Source organism: Rhinolophus ferrumequinum, chromosome 7 (genome assembly GCF_004115265.2).
Source record: "Rhinolophus ferrumequinum isolate MPI-CBG mRhiFer1 chromosome 7, mRhiFer1_v1.p, whole genome shotgun sequence".
Classification (NCBI taxonomy): Eukaryota; Metazoa; Chordata; class Mammalia; order Chiroptera; family Rhinolophidae; genus Rhinolophus; species Rhinolophus ferrumequinum.
In genome coordinates, this window is record NC_046290.1 from 99,399,542 (window position 1) to 99,417,111 (window position 17,570).

At 36.7% G+C, this 17,570-nt stretch overlaps 1 protein-coding gene and 1 pseudogene across 4 annotated transcripts in view; one reads left to right on the forward strand and one right to left on the reverse strand.

Annotated features, from left to right (window-relative positions):
• TPST1 (tyrosylprotein sulfotransferase 1) overlaps positions 1-17,570 on the reverse strand; it is a 189,196-nt gene that overhangs the window by 118,685 nt on the left and 52,941 nt on the right. The gene's annotated exons all lie outside the window — the stretch shown is intronic.
• LOC117025082 (zinc finger CCCH domain-containing protein 15-like) lies at positions 12,236-13,656 on the forward strand (annotated as a pseudogene).

The window sequence follows — 17,570 nt, forward strand, 5'->3', positions numbered from 1 at the left end:
CTCCTAAAAAGTGGAGAGAAGTGTGGCTCTATTTTTAAACCTTCCTAAAGCAGGTGATCTTTGGAAGCAAGCCCTCTTTTTTCTAGGGACCAGCTAGGCCAGTGCAGAGTCAACCTATATAGCTGACTTAACTTATTTTAAAAAAATTTTTATATGGGTTAGAGTCTAGTTTTTGTTCATTTCAGCCTGAGGAGTCCGTTAGCATCTGTTGGAGGCAAGTTGGAGGCCGCTGAGAAATTCTCTCCATTTTTGTTTACGGGGATTGTCTCATTTCTCCTTCACTTTTGAAGGACAGTTTTGGCATATATATAAGTCTTACTATTTTTTCCTTTTAGCACTATATCATCCCGCTGCTTTCTGGAATCCATGGTTTCCAATGAAAAGGCAGTTGTTACTCTTACTAAGGGTTCCTTGTATGTCACGTGTTCTTTTGCTGCTTTAAAGATTCTCTTTGTTTTTCTACAGCTTGATTATGATGTGTTTAGTGTGGATCTCTTTGGTTTTATCCTACTTGAAGTTCATTGAATTTCTGGTGTATGTAGATACATGTTTTTCATTAAAATTGGGGTTTTCAACCATTATTTCTTCAAATATTCTTTCTGCCCCATTCACTATTTTCTCTTGTTGTAGAATTCCCATTGTGTCAATGAAGATACACTGAATATGTCCCACAGGTCTCACAGGTTCTGTACACTTAATATTCTTTCTGTTCCTCAGATTGGTTAATAACAATTGACCTATGTATAAGTTTGTTTTCTTTCTTTCTTCTTCTAGCTTAGATCTCCTCTTGGGCCCAATGAGTTAATTTTTCATTTCAGTTATTGTACTTTTAAACTCCAGAATTTCTCTAATTTGTTATTACAGTTCTATCTCTTTATTGATATTCTCTATTTGGTGAGACATTGTTCTCGTACTTTACATTTGCTTTATTTTTTTAGTGTATATATTTCAAGTATACAACGTTATGTTTAAATATATAGAACATTGTGAAATGATAACTACAGAAAAGGTGATAAACATATACATCACCTTTTTTTGTGTGTGGTGAGAACACTTAAGATCTACTCTCAGCAAATTTGAAGTATACAATACAGTATTATCAACTACAGTCACCATGTTGTATATTGGATTTCAAGAACTTACTCATCCTACATAACTGAAGCTTTCATCTAATGGGAAGATGTTGGTCAAAGGATAGAGAGTTTCATTTATTATCCAATCTAAGGATTAGGAAAAAAAGCATACATAACCTATGAGACCAGTGGGACATCATTTCCTCTAACTCTTTGCCCCTGGTAACCACCGTTCTATTTCTGCTTCTATGTATTTGACTTTTTCATATTCTACATGCAAGTGAAATCATGCAGTATTTGTCTGTCTCTGTCTGGCTTACTTCACTTAACAATGTATTCCAAGTTCATCTATGTTTTCACAAATGACAAAATTTCCTTCTTTTTTAAGGCTGAATCCCACTGTGCATGTATATATCACATCTTCTTTATCCATTCATCTGTCAACGGCACTTGGTTGTTTTCACATTTTGGCTATTGTGAATAAAGCTTCAACGAACATGGGAGGGCAGATATCTGACATACGGGCTTCATCTCCTTTAAATATATACCCATTAGTGGGAACTGCTGAATTATATGATACTTCCCCTTTTAATTTTTTGAGGCACCTCCTTACTGTTTTAGATAATGGCTATACCAATTTACATTCTCACCAGCAGTGTATAAAGGTTCCCTTTTCTCTACATTCTCAGCAACATTTTTTATCTTTGGTCTTTTTGATAACAGCTGTCTTAACAGCAGATGTGAGATAATATCTCATTGTATTTTGATTTGCATTTCCCTGATGATTAGTGATGTTGAGCACCTTTTCATATACCTGTTGGGCATTTATATGTCTTCTTTGGAAAAATGTCTATTCAAATCTTTTGCCATTTTTTAATTGGGTTACTTGGTTTTTTAATTATAGAGTTGTATTTCTTACATAGTTTGGATATAAACCATTTATCACATATATGGTTTGCAAATATTTTCTCCCATTCTGTAGGTTGCCTTTTCATTTTGTTGATTATTTCCTATGCTATGCAGAAGCTTTTAGTTTGATGTAGCTTAACTTGTTTATTTTTGCTGTTATTTCCTGTGTTTTTGGTGTCATATATAAAAACCTTTACCAAGACTGACGTCAAGAAGTTTTTCCCTATGTGTTCGTCTATAAGTTTTATGGTTTCAGGTATTATGGTTAAGTTTAATCCACTTCAAGTTGATTTTTGTGTATAGTGTAAGATTAGGGTTCATTTTCATTCTTTTGCATGTGGATATCCAGGTTTCCCCACACCATTTGTTGAAGAGACAATCCTTTCCTCATTGTATATTTTTAGTGTCAAAGATTACACAACTGTTTTGCATGGAGATATTTCTGGGCTCTCCATTCTGTCCCATTGGTCTATGTGTCTGTTTTATGTGAGTAACACAGAATAAGTAGAATAATAATCAATCAAAACTGACAGATGTTAGAGTAATAACAGATAAATACATTATTTAACATGCTTATAGAATACAGTCATATAAGTGTGGACATGTGCTATATTGTGATTGATCTTAAATATATATTTGGTCTTCGTCCCCCATTTCTGGCACATAGATCCTAAAACTCTTGAAACTGCTTAAGTATTTAGAGGGATAATGGTATCTTTCCTTATGTTAATGAGGTGACTTTTGGAAACCCCAGGTACCTAAGAATGGTGGCTGGTTGACAGGGGAACCAACCATGTAATGTGAGGGTCAGAACTTTCAATCCCACCATTCAACCTCCTAGAAGGGGAGAGGGGCTAGAGATTGAATTCAATCACTGATGGCCAATGATTTAATTAATCACACGTACATAATGAAACCTCCATGAAAATTCAAAAGGATGGGGTCTGGAAAGCACCCAAGTTTGTGAGCACATCCACATTCCTGGAGAATGGTGCAACCCAAACTCCACAGGATAGAAGCTCCAGTGTTCAAGATCCTTCCAGACCTCACCCTATATATCTTTTCACCTGGGTGTTCACTTATACCCTTTAATAAACAAAGGATAAATAAACTGGTGTCCTGAGTTCTGTGAGCAGCTGTAAAAAATTAATGGAACCTGTGGTATATATGCACAATGGAATACTATTCAGCAGTAACAAAAGATGATATAGGAACATTTGTGACAACATGGATGGATCTTGAGAGTATAATGCTGAGTGAAATAAGTCAGACAGAAAAAGCAGAGAACCATATGATTTCACTGATATGTGGTATATAAACCAAAAACAACAAAAGAACAAGACAAACAAATGAGAAACAAAAACTCATAGACACAGACAATAGTTTAGTGGTTACCAGAGGGTAAGGGGGGTGGGGGCTGGGAGATGAGGGTAAGGGGGATCAAATATATGGTGATGGAAGGAGAACTGACTCTGGGTGGTGAACACACATGGTATTTATAGATGATGTAATGCAGAATTGTACACCTGAAATCTATGTAATTTTACTAACAATTGTCACCCCAATAAATAAAAATAAAAAATAAAAAAATTAATGGAACCAGGAAAGGGATTGTGGGAACCTCCAATTTATAGTCAGTTGGTCAGAAGTGCAGGTGACAACCTAGACTTGTGACTGGCATTTGAATTAAGGGCAGTCATGTGGTTCCAGCGAGATTGAGCCCTTAACCTGTGGGATATGATACCCTTCAGGTAGATAATATCAAAACTGGGCCAGCCTGGTGGCTCAGGCAGTTAGAGCTCCATGCTCCTAACTCCGAAGGCTGCCGGTTCGATTTCCACATGGGCCAGTGGGCTCTCAACCACAAGGTTGCCGGTTCAACTCCTCGAATCCGCTGCCTGCAACTACTATTGAACACGACACCTTGAACTGAGCTCCTAGATGGCTCAGTTGGTTGGAGTGCATCCTCTCAACTACAAGGTTGCCAGTTCGATTCCTCGACTCCCGCAAGGGATGGTGGGCAGCGCCGCCTGCAACTAAAATTGAACACGGCACCTTGAGCTGAACTGCCGCTGAGCTCCCGGATGGCTCAGTTGGTTGGAGCGCATCCTCTCAACCACAAGGTTGCCAGTTTGATTCCTTGACTCCCGCAAGGGATGGTGGGCTGTGCCCCTGCAACTAGAAAAACGGCAACTGGACCTGGAGCTGAGCTGCGCCCTCCACAACTAAGACTAAAAGGACAACAACTTGAAGCTGAACGGCACCCTCCACAACTAAGATTGAAAGGACAACAACTTGACTTGGAAAAAAGTCCTGGAAGTACACACTGTTCCCCAATAAAGTCCTGTTCCCCTTCCCCAATAAAATCTTAAAAAAATAAATAAATAAACTGAGTTAAATCTGTGGGACACGTGGTCAGCGTTCTTTGAGAATTTGAGAATTGCTTGGTAGTATGACAAAAAAAAAACACACCATAGAACAGAAGATATAAAAGACCCAATCAAACTTTGAAAGATAAAAATTCTGAATTGAGAAATACAGCACAAGGGATTAATGGCAGATTAGATATATTTCAAAAGACAAAATTAATGAACTTAAAGACAAAGCAATAAAACCATCCAGAATGAAAACAAGAAAAAAATTTTAATAAAAAAAGGACTTCCAGTTTCCAGTCCAACAAAAAGAAGGTTGGAAGTCACTGTTCCATCCTGACAACAAGGAAAAGGCTGAACAAACTGAAGAATCGACAACTCTTCTTAGATCCACCAAGCAAGTGTGGTCACAAGGCAAACTGCCCCCAAAACTGGAGAGACGGAAAGGCTATCATAGTGAGATTCACAACTTATCAGAGCAGAAACCCACAAGCAGAACCTCCAGGGAGAGCAGTACCAGGGCAAAAAAACCTGACCTGTAATTGACAAATTGCTGGAGGCTCAGAGGGACAACTCTATAAGTTAAAAATTCCAGGGGCAGCTCCACAATTCTGTGAGTTTTATGATCTGGAGTGCTACCAGGTTCTTACTGTGATCATTGGAGAAAATCTCCTCCTGCTTCTGTCAGGGACAGGGGAAAACGAACCATTTTGAAATATGCCAGAGAATTTTGTTCTTAGCAAGGCTTGCCCTCAAAAGAAACTAATTTACCAGAGCCTAACCTATTAGTGTTTTATCAGAGCCTAAATGACCTGGGGCTGCAGGGAAATACTCAACTCCAGTCCCTTCTGGCCATCCTGTCCAACCTAAGAAGGGGGAAGAAACTGAGATGTACTTGTTCTTAGCTGAGGGTCACAGGCTCATGAAAAGACTGAGACCTACTCATCAGACAGTAGAATGCTTCCCCTTCCCCTACACCTCAGCACCACATTACTAAAGGTGTGTTTACCAGAATCCTTTACCAAGTACATCGCGCATGTCTTTCAACAAAAAATTCTAAGGCATACTAAAAGGCAAAAAACAGTTTGAAGAGATAGAGCAAGCTCATAACTAGACTCAGATGTGGCAGGGATGTTGAAATTATCTGGCCAGGAATTCAAAACAATTATAATTATTATGTTAAGGGTTCTGATGGAAAAAGACATCATGTAAGAACAGATGACAGATGAATACAGTAAGCAGACAGATGAAAATCTACGAAAGAATCAGAAAGAAATGCTAGAGATCAAAACCACTGTAACAGAAACGAAGAATGCCTTTGATGGGTTATTTAGTACACTGGACACAGCTGAGGAAAGAATCAGAGGATATGTCGACAGAAACTACTAAAACTGAAAAACAAGAAGAAACAAGACTGAAAAAATAAATGGAACAGAATATACAAGAAATGTGGGATAACTATAAAAGGTGTAACATACGTGTAATGGGAATGAATGTGAAGAAAGAGACAAAAAAAGGAACAAAAGAAATATTTGAAGGATTAATGATTGAGAATTTCAACACATTAATATCAGATGGTATGATAGTTAATTTTACATGTCAACTTGACAGGGCTATGGGATGCCCAGACATCTGGTCAAACATTATTCTGGGTGTGTCTGTGAGGGCATTTTGGGGTAGGATTAACATTTGAATCAGTAGACAGAGTAAATCATTAGGAAGGGATGCCCTTCCTAACGTGAGTGGCTATCATCCAACCAATTAAAGACCTGAACAGAACAAAAAGGCCAAGTAAGGGAACTTCTTCTGCCTTATGCTGGAACTTACACCATCAACTCTTCTGTTTCACAAGCCTGCAGTCTCCGAATGGAAATATATCGGCACTCTCCTGGATCTCTAGATTGCCAACTGCAGATTTTGGGATTTGGGGACTTCTCAGCCTCCATAATCGCATGAGTCAATTCCTCAGAAATATTATTTCTCAGAATAAATTGCCATATATAGAAATATATATATTTATAATATATATTATATATATAAGTGTATATATTATACATTATATATAATGTATAATATATATATAATATAATATATATATTGTATATATAAGATATATATATATATATATATATATATATATATATATATTTCTGGTCTGTTTCCATCCTACTGGTTCTGTTTCTCTGGAGAACCCTGATTAATACAGACATCAAACCATGGATCCAGGAAGCTCAGAGATGATCTGGCAAGATAAATGCGGAAGGAAGGAAGGAAGGAAGGAAGGAAGGAAGGAAGGAAAGAAAGAAGGAAGGAAGAAAGGAAGAAAATATAAAAACTGTACCTAGGCTTATCATATTCAGAGTACAGAAAATTAAAGATAAGTGAAAAATTTTCAATGAAGCCAGAAGAAAAAAACCTTACCTATAGAGGAGCAAATATAAGAATTACATCTGACTTCACTTCAGAAACCATGCAAACAAGTAGAGTGTAAATATTTAAAGTGCTGAGAGAAAGAAAAATCACCAACCTATAATTCTATATCCTGTGAAATTATTTTTCAAAAGTGACAGGAAAATATTTTTGCAGATGAACAAACATTAAGGAAATTTGTTGCCAGTAGACCTGCCTTGTAAGAAATGTTAAAAGAAATTCTTTAGAGAGAAAGATACTGGTATAGGTCAGAAACTTAGATCTACATAAAAAAAGGAAAAGTATTAGAGAAGGAGTAAATGAAGGTAAATAAAAACTTTAATTTTTCTTATTCATAATTGATCTAACAGATAAGAGTTTGTTCAAAATAATAATAGCAACAATGTATTTAATTATATACAAGGTCAGAAAATTAAGTTGACGAACTCATCCTAGAAAAAGTACTCCATACCTCATTGCTGAATATCACTACGGTCACCTGTGAAGTACTCCACTTGGGAAGGTATGCACTGACGCCAGCGCCTGGTCCACCCTTCAAAGCAATTTTGTAACTCTTTTTCTGGAATGACCCTCAGAGCTGTCATCATATTACCTTTGATGGACTGAACGTCATCAAAATGTCTTCCTTTCAATATTTCCTTTATCTTCGGGTAAAGAAAGAAGTCATTGGGGGCCAGATTAGATGAGTAGGGAGGGTGTTCCAATACAGGTTTCTGTTTACTGTCTAAAAACTCCCTCACAGACAGTGCCATGTGGGCTGGTGCATTGTCGTGATGCAAAGAGGTATGAATTGTTGGCAAAATTCAGGTCGTCTAATTTTTTCATGCAGCCTTTTCATCAGCACTTCCAAATAGTCAACTTGGTTAACTGTTTGTCCAGTTGGTACAAATTCATAATGAATAATCCCTCTGATATCAAAAAAAGGTTAGCAACATCATTGCAACAAGTTCATGAACTTAATTGTCACACCTCACATGCTTATTTATAAGTGAAATGAATGACAGCAATGATACAAAGGACAGAGGAGGGAATTAGGAATATTTTGTTATTATAAGGTATTTTCACTACCCATCAAGTAATATAGTGTTATTTGAAAGTGGATTTGAATTAGTTGTGTGTATTGCAGACTCTAGAAAAACCACTAAAAGACGTTTTTTAAAAAAGTATAACTGATATGCTAAATAAGAGAAAATCTAATCATATGAAATGCTCAATTAAAACCACAAATGGCAGGAAAAGAGTAGAAAACAAAAATAGCAGCAAAGAATAAAGGCAATAAAAACAGTAACAAATCAAAAAATCACTCTGAACATCAATGATATAAATACACCAATTAAAAGAAAATGATTGTGAGAGTGGGTCAAAAAACCAGACCCAACTATATGTTGTCTATAAGAAACCAACTTTAAATATAAAGACACATAAAAGTAAACAGATGGCGAAAGATATACCATGCTAACCCTAATTAAAAACAAACCTAGAGTAGCTATATTAATGATTAAGGAGTCTCTGCAAGAAGACATTATAGTCCTTAATGTGGACACATCTAACAACAAAGAGTCAAAGGCATAAGGCAAAAACAATAGAACTGCAAGGAGAAACAGATGAATCCACTTATAGTTGGAGACCTCAACACCCCTCTATCCAAAGGCAGAAAACGAGCAAGCACACAGCTGAATCCAACAGCATCATCAGTCGACTAGATATAATTCCCATTTATAAACCATTACACTCAGCCAGCAGAATACACATACATCTTAAGCTCACATGGAACATATACCAAGATAGATCACATTTGGGCCATAAAAAACAACTTAACAGATTTAAAAGAACAGAAATCATGCAATGTACTTCCACAAACCACAGTGGAATTAAATTAGAAATCAACAGAAAGACAGGTGTAAAAATGTCAAAATACTTGGAGATTAAACAACACATTTCTAAATAGTATAGAAAGAAGAAATATCTTTCTGTAAACGAAGAAATCTAAAAAGAAGAAATATCAAAAAAATTAAATATTTTAAACTAAATGAAAATGAAATTATAAAACACATGGAATCAGCAAAAGTGCTTAGAGGGAAATTTATAGCACTGAATGCACATATAAGAAAAGAAGTAGAAAAAAATAATTAGAGCAGAATTCAATGAAATTGAAAAAAAGAAAATCAATACAGAAAATAGAAAAATTCAAAAGCTAGTTTTTTAAAAAGATCAGTAAAATTGATACTATTCAGTGCTAAAAAGAAATGAACTATCAAGCCATGAAAAAACATGGAGGAACTTTAAATGCATATTACTAAGTTAAAGAATCCAATATAAAAAGGGCTACAAACTGTGTGATTCCCACTATGACATTTCTGGAAAAGGAAAACTATCAAGACAGTAAAAACATCAGTGATTTCCAGGCATTAGGGAAGAACAAACAGGTGAAGCACAGAGGGTTTTTAGGACAGTGAAACTATTCTGTATGACACTGTAATGGTGGACATATGACAGTGTACATTTATCAAAACTTATAGAATAAACAATACCAAGAAGAAACCCTAATGTAAATTATGGACTTTGGATGATAATGATGTGTCAATGGTTCATCACCTGTAACAAATGTACCAGTCTGGTTTGGGATTGGAAGGGGGGGGGGGAATATGTGTGTGTGTGTGTGTGTGTGTGTGTGTGTGTGTGTGTGTGTGTGTGTGTTGGGGGGCGGGGGTAGTACAGAAACTCCCTGTACCCTCAGCTAAATTTTACTGTGAACCAAAGTCTATTTTTTTCACTAAAAAGAGTATCATTGAGACCTGGAACAATTTCAAACAGCTTCATGTTATTTGTAACTGGAGTCTCCAAAGGAGAGAAGAGATCAAATATATTTGAAGAAATCTGTACATGTTTTTCTACATTTTATATATCTATAAAACCCACAGATCCAAAAAGTTCAACAAAATCCAAGTAGAAATTACCAATTCCAGAAATGAGAACCTACAGATCACTACACATTCTACAGATATGAAAATGTTGATAAGGGAATATTATGAACAATGTTATAGATTCAACAACTAAGAAGAAATGAACAAATTCCTTAAAAGACACAAAGTTCACTGAAGAAGAAATAATTTAAATAGCCTTTTATCTTTTAAAGAAATTAAGTTATAATTTAAAACGTCCCATATTTGCAAAAAGAACATTTACCAAGCTAGATAAATCAAAACAGAAATCCACACCTATTCAATACAAAATATAGTAGATATGTAGTAAAAACACAGAAAACAAAAGATGAAGAGATCTTAAAATGGAAAATGGCTTATAAAAAAGGACTGACGATTAAATTGACAGATTTCTCAAGAGCAACAGGTGTAACTAGGGGACAGTGGAATATCTTCAAAGCACTACAAAAACATCACTGCCAACCCAGACTGAATAGAACAAAAATATTCCAAAAAGTAAACATTTTTCAAATGAAATTAGAAACATGAAAATGCTTACAATAAAATAAGAATCCTTAAGTGCGTAATATACACAAATGTGAGCAGCAAAAACTGAGCAAAATCCCATCTTTCAAGCAAAAGAATCGGGAAAAGGGACCACTAGCGCCTAAAGACTATAGAAAACGTCCTCATTATTTTTTAGTTTGCTCTCACCTCTTTGCCCTAATGGTGGCACCAGTTATGCCGAAATGCATGATGCCAGTATAGGCAGCTAAAACTCTGAGAGAAACCCATCCTCTGGCCAGAATAATAAGAAAAGCAGCCTCTGGGAGCCAAGGAGTGTTTAGGAAATCCAGGCAGAGAGAGAAAATATCCCATAATTTTGCATATGCATCAGCACAACTTCTAGCTCACACCTGGGGTAGACTGAAGGAAGCACAGCGAAGGCTTTGAGAATTAAGCTATAAAATAAACTCCCACCAAAGCTCCATGCTTGTAGATGGTGTGTGGACGAGAAAAAAACCAAAGCAGCATAGCAAAGTCTGAAAACTGAACTGATCCTGGAAACACTGTTCACAGAAGGTGAGACAAACTTGTGGTTTAAAACCTAATCAGCTTAATTGCCTACCAAAACAAACAAACAAAATCATCATTCTCCAGAGGATTCCAGGACTTAGAGACTCAAAACAGAACTCCCAAAATTACTCAAATACAGAAAACCAAGAAAATGTGAACCAAGCTTGAGAAAAAGACAATCAAAAGATGCACAGAACGAGAGGAGACACTTTCCAAGTAACATGTAAGGCTAGCATAACTATGTAACAAAATCAGACATAGATTGTAAGAAAAAGAAAAATAACAGGTCAGTATCACTAATGAAATAGATAAAAAAAAACATCATAAACCAAAAGTTAGCATATAAAATCCAGCACAAATCAGTTGGAGCTTTTCCCAGAAATTCAAGACTAAATCAACATTTGAAAATCTATTAATGTAACTATATTAGTAGCTTAAAGGAGAAAAAACATCATACGACCACTTCAGTTAGATAAAAATTTAACCTGTGTGGTGGGCTGTTTCTAAAATGGCTCCCAACAGTTCAGTCATACAGTCCTCTGAACAAATTATGGGTGTGCCTCACTGGTCCTCAGTTGTACAGCAAGGCCTCTAGGAAGCTTAAGCACATTGTCCTTTAGCCAGCACAGCATGAGTACAAAGCAAAGAAGTGTTTACCTCAAAGAGAATTACAGGTATAACTATTATCCAATGGAATGAAACCCAATGACATTTAGAGAAAATTTTTGAGAAAAGTTAATCAGCAGCAACTGGACTTGGACTTAAAAGAGACAGAAATAGTGCACAATGAAAAGACCATTGGATTCCCAAAATTCTCCTGGCAGGATAAAACCGCACAGCTGCAAAATATGTGCTATATTTCATGAAAAAAGGAGGATCACTCAAGAGCCCAGAGGGCACAGCTGAAATTCCTGGACAACAATTCCTAGAATTATTCTTATTTGACTGAGACCTGATCAAACGTCCAACATTTTCCCAGATAGATTTCAGAACTGACATGGGCCAGTAAAGCCTCTGTGCTTCCCCTTTTCCTATTTTAAACAGGACCGCCTGTTACCCTATGCCTGTCCCATTGTATATTGAGATATGGGGGTGGTAGAAACCACTTGTATCTTTAAGTGTCACAGATACTCAGGTTGAGAGCAATTATATTCAAAGACCTATATATGGAACTATACCCAGAAGGCTCATCCACAACTAATCCTGATTTAGATGGTGAGATACTGGACTTTAATCTTGTAATGGGATGACAGGGGGCCTGGGGAGGGAAGAAATGTATTTTGCATATGCAAGGGAAAAGAGTCGTTGGCAGCCAGAAGGCAGACTGGACAGACGGTGCAGCCCACAGCGGGTCCTCGTCCTCCTCCTCCCTCCTCCTGCCTCCACCTGCCTCCGGGCCACAGGCCCTGCGGGTGTCCAGCTACGCTTGGGGCCGGTGCCACCTGTTTCCACAATGGCCCCCAAGAAACAGGATCAGGCTGGGGCCAGCAAAAAGGCGGAGCAAGAAAAGGACATGTATTGAAGACAAAACTTTTGGTCTAGAGAATAAGAAAGAAGCAAAGCAACATAAGTTTATCAAGGCTGTCCCTCATCAAGTTAAATCTGGTCAACAACATCCAGGTCAGGTAGCCCAAAGTGAAGCTGAAAAGAAATTTAAGAAAGATGACAAGAAGAAAGGCTCCCAAGAGCTAAATGAGGTGTCAAACCTGTAGTTGACGCTCAAAAAGTAAGTAAAGGTGCAGATCCCAAATCTGGTACATGCGTTCTTCAAGCAAGGACAGTGCACAAAGGGGGCAAGTGTAGGTTCTCTCATGACCAGACTGCAGAGAAAATGTGAAAAGCGAAGTGTTCACATTGATGCAAAAGACGAAGAACTTGAAAAAGATACTATGGATAACAGAGAAGAGAAAAAACTGGAAGAAGTAGTGAACAAAGTATGGAAGCACTTCTGTGAAGCTACAGAAAACAACAAACATGGCTGGTTTGGGGTGTGTCCCAGAGGGGTGATACTTGCATGTATCATCATGCATTTCTTCCTGGATTTGTGTTGAAAAAAGATAAAAAGAGAAAGAAGATAAAATCTCATTAGAAAATCTAAGAGAGCATTCTGTTCTAGGTCCAAATGTTACCAAAATTACTCTAGACTCTTCTTGCATGGAAGAAAAGGGTAAGACAAGAAAAGATTGATAAACTCGAGCAAGATACGGAAAGAAGGGAAGCAGACTTCAAAGCAGGGAAAGCAGTAGTGACCAGTGGTTCTGAGGTGTCTGAATTTTGTCCTGACTGGCTCATGATGAGGAGGAAGCAGACGACACCTGTCACACCCAGGAAATGGGGGTGATGATTCAGTGAATGTAAATGACATCGATTTAAGCTGCACATCCCAAGAGATGTAGAAGAGACAGGTATTACTGTGGCCAGTCTTGAAAGACTCAGCACATATACTTCAGAAAAGGATGAAAACAAATTACCATGTTTCCCTGAAAATAAGACCTAGCCAGAGAATCAGCTCTAATGCGTCTTTTGGAGCAAAAATTAATATAAGACCCGGTCTTATTTTACTATAAGACCGGGTCTTATATAATACAATATAAAATCGAGTATTGTATTAATTTTTGCTCCAAAAGACTCATTAGAGCTGATTGTCTGGCTAGGTCTTATTTTCAGGGAAACAGAGTAAGTGAGGCTTCTGCAGGTGGGGCTGAAAATGGTGACAGAAGTGATTTAGAAGAGGACAATGAACGGGAGGGACAGGAAAACTGAGCCATCGATGCTGTTCCCGGTCATGAAAACCTTTATACTGGGGAAGATTTGGATGAAGTAGGAGAATTCAACACATCTGATTTAGAAGAACACCACCAAATAAGTCAATGAAAAAATTAAGCTGGCTCAGTAAGTTGAAACTGACATTTTTTTTTTCCTCCTTGAATTCTTCAACAGTATGTTTATTTCCCATATTCTGGAGGGCTCACTTCCTTCAAAAAAGGAACATTCTCCCTATGTTTTGTTTCTGACTTTGGCTATATCTCATAGTAAGTTCAGAGCAGTTCATGATAAATTGAAAATATCATGGTTATTGAAGAAAATGGTTGATTCCTGTAACTGTCCACTCAAGTAGGAAGTTTGACTGCTTTTCCAGCTTTTGATTTTCATTGGGCATATATTATTATAAGGACAACATAAATTTAAATGTAAAATACCCTTTATTTAATTCAGTTTTTAATAAGTAATTTTATTTCTTTTGTATTTATGTTTAATTACAGCCTAAAATACGAGCGCTGTACTTCATAAAGGACACGGCATATGCAGATTCAGTATGTACAGACGGACATTTAAAATGAAACTTCTTTAATCCAACAGGATCAGCTGCAATGCCGTTAAACTTTTTTAAACTTTTTCCTCTTCTTTTTTTTTTTTTTGCCAATAAAGTTGTAAATAAAGACCTTCATACATTAAAATCCAAAAAAATAAATACATAAAATGGTACCTGATGATTCCCAACTCCTGGGAGTCCTTTGTGTAAGCTCCTCCCTGTGATTGTAGCTGGACCTAGGAACTTGCTTCTAATGAATACGGCTAAAGTGACAGGATGTCACTTTCAAGATTAGGTTACAAAAGATGTGACGTCATCTTGCTCACTTTCTCTGGCTCTTCTCAAAGAGCTCGTTTGCTCTGATGAAGTCAGCTGCCATACTGTGAGTAGCCACACAGAGAAAACTTCATGGCAAGGAAGTGAGGTCCTCCACCTGAAACCCATAGAAACTGAATACTGCTTCAAACTACATGAGCTGGAAAACTGTCCCTTACCATTAAGCCTTGATTGCAGCCTTATGAGGTTCTAAGCCAAAAGACTCAGCTAAGCCATGCCCTTCCTGACCCACAAAAACTATGACAAATAAATGTATGCTATGTTAATTCACTTCATTTTGAGGAGCTTCTGGGTTGGACATATCTACATGCTGGGAGGATGGAACACCCCAGTTCATGGGGCCAGAAGCTCCTGCCCTTGGGCCGCTTCCGGACCCCCGCCCTGTGTACTTCTCCATCTGGCTGTTCATCTGTACCCTTTATAAGAATGGCTCCAGATTTTCTTTCTTAAACACAACCTTTTAAATGACAAACCAAGACTCAAAGCAATGAAGTGACTTGTCTAGATTCGCACTTCTTGTAAGTGGCACAGCTGGGATTCTATCTGAGAAACCAAAATCTTAACCATTACTGAATATGTCTTCACAGGAACGAATAACACAAAATAAAGTACTTTATTAGGGAAAAGAAGCTTTAGGCAGATTTCAATCACAAGTTTTTTGTAAACGCCTGATGTCTAGTTTAATGAAATAAATGATTCATTTATTTAAAAAAAAAAGATGGATGATATATTTTGGACTTGCTTTAAAATAATTCAGAAGTGGGAGGAGAGAGAAAGTTAAATGAAAAAATGTTTGCCTACATTGATAATTGTACGTGGTCATACATGGGGGTTTTATATATCATTATACATTTGTATCTGAAATTTTTCACAATAAAAACAAAGTTACTTTAAGGTATTTCAACCTTGACACTACTGACATTTTGGGCTGGATAAATTCTTTGTTATGGGTTTGTCCTGTGCATTGTAGAATGTTTAGCAGCATCCCTGGCTTCTATCCATTAGACATCAGTAGTGCCACCACCCCACCATTGTAACAACCAAAAATATTTCCAGACATTGCCAAATGTCCTCCAGGGAGCAACGTGGCCCCCACTGAGAACCACTGCTTTAAAACAAAGTTACTTGTTATTATTAGAATTCCTAGCCTAGGCAATAAACACAATACATCAGGAAAACTTCAAGATATAAATATACAAAAGTCATTTGCATTTCTATACAAAAGCAATTAACAAAATTTAACACACACACACATTATTTATATTAACAAAAAAGAAGGTACTTAATAAATTAATCAAAAAAATACAAGTCTTTTATAAAGAACATTATAAAATATCATAAAAACATGCTGAACGCCTAAATAAATGGAGAAGCATACTGTGTTACAAATAGGAAGGCTTAAGACCATAATGTGAGCTATCCTCAAAATTATCTACAGAATCAGTATAAATTTAAGCATGATTTATATGGAGGAACAAAGAGCTAAAAATAGGCAAGACATTCCTAGAGAACACCAAAGCAAGGGGCATGCCCCATTAGATATTAAGACATTTTGTAAAACTATAGTAATTAAAATAGAGTGGAAATGAAGACAGAGATCTCACTAGCAGAATAATGCAATATGGAAACTTAATATTTAACTTAACTGGTTAAATAACTGGCCATATGACAAGGTCATTTTACTAGGGAAAAAGCAACTATTCCATAAATAGTTCTGGGAAACTGGTCATCCATATGGAAAAAATTGAAAATGGATCTGCACCTCACCTAAAAAAATAAATTCCATACTGATTAATAAATTCCCGATTGATTAATGTAAAAGGAAAAATGTTTAAATTTTAGAAAAAATATGGGAGACTATTTTTAAGATAAGAATTTCTTTACAAAACACAAAAAGTTCAAACCATACAATGTAATAGGCAATCATCATTTATATCCCTCACACAGTGACAACCCCCTCCCCATCCACTACCCCTCTGACATCGCACACAGCCATTACATTTCCACTGTCTCTATTCCTAATGCTGTAGTCCGCTTCTTGTAAGTGTATACATATATATAAATATATATATATATATATAAACTTGTAGTTGACATTCATTATTGTTCAGCTTCAGCTTCAGGTGTACAGTGCAGTGATCAGGCATCTAATCATCCCTGAGGTGGTCTCCCTAATGAGACAAGTGTCCATCGGATACTCTACAAAATCTTTACAACATTATTGATTACATTCCCCAAATTGACTTTCATATTGTTTTGTGCACCTGAAACTAAAAAGATTTTCTCCATAAATATGAAAAAAAATACAACAGCATGTATAATTGCTTCAAAGAAAATGAAATACTTAAGCATAAGTCTAACAAAATGTGTACAGAATCTCTACACTAAAAATCATAAAATGCTAACTACAAAAATGAAAGTAACCCTAAATATTTGAAAAGATATGCCGTGTTCTTGGCTTGGAAGGCTCAAAATTGTAAAGATGTTGTCTCCCCAAATCGATCTATAGGTTTAATGCATTTCCTATCAAAATATCAGCAAGGTGTTTTACAGACATAAACAAACTTATTCAAAAGTTTATGAGGACAAGGAAAGGCCTTACAATAACCAAAACAATTTTTAAAATGAAGAATAAAGTGGAATGAATCACTGAGAAAAAAAAATGTTCATACAATAAAAAAAGATTGATAAATGCAACAAGTTTAAAATTTACATTGGTCAAAAGATAGTATAAAGTAAGTTTAAAGACGAGCTAAGGAGAGAAACAATTATAACATATGTATCAGATAAAGATTATGAAAAAGAAAAAGACAAACCTTACTGTCATGCAGGGTGTCATGAGGGGTCTCTGGTCCCGCTCCCCACATAAGAAGGCAGGATATGGTGAGGCCAAAAAGGAACACCCACCATAGATAGGAGCCATAGATAGGGGAGTTATATCACTATAGTCTCGCTGGCAGCCCGGCGAGACACACGCAGTAGGATCCACGAGATCTGCAGTCCACCATTCACTTCTCTGTCTGCCAACCAACAAACCAATCAACGTACTCCTGGCAATTACATCAGTAGCCAATTGGCTAACCGGCTACAGCTGACGGCCAACCAATCACAGTCAATGGTCATTCACCACCTGGAGCCA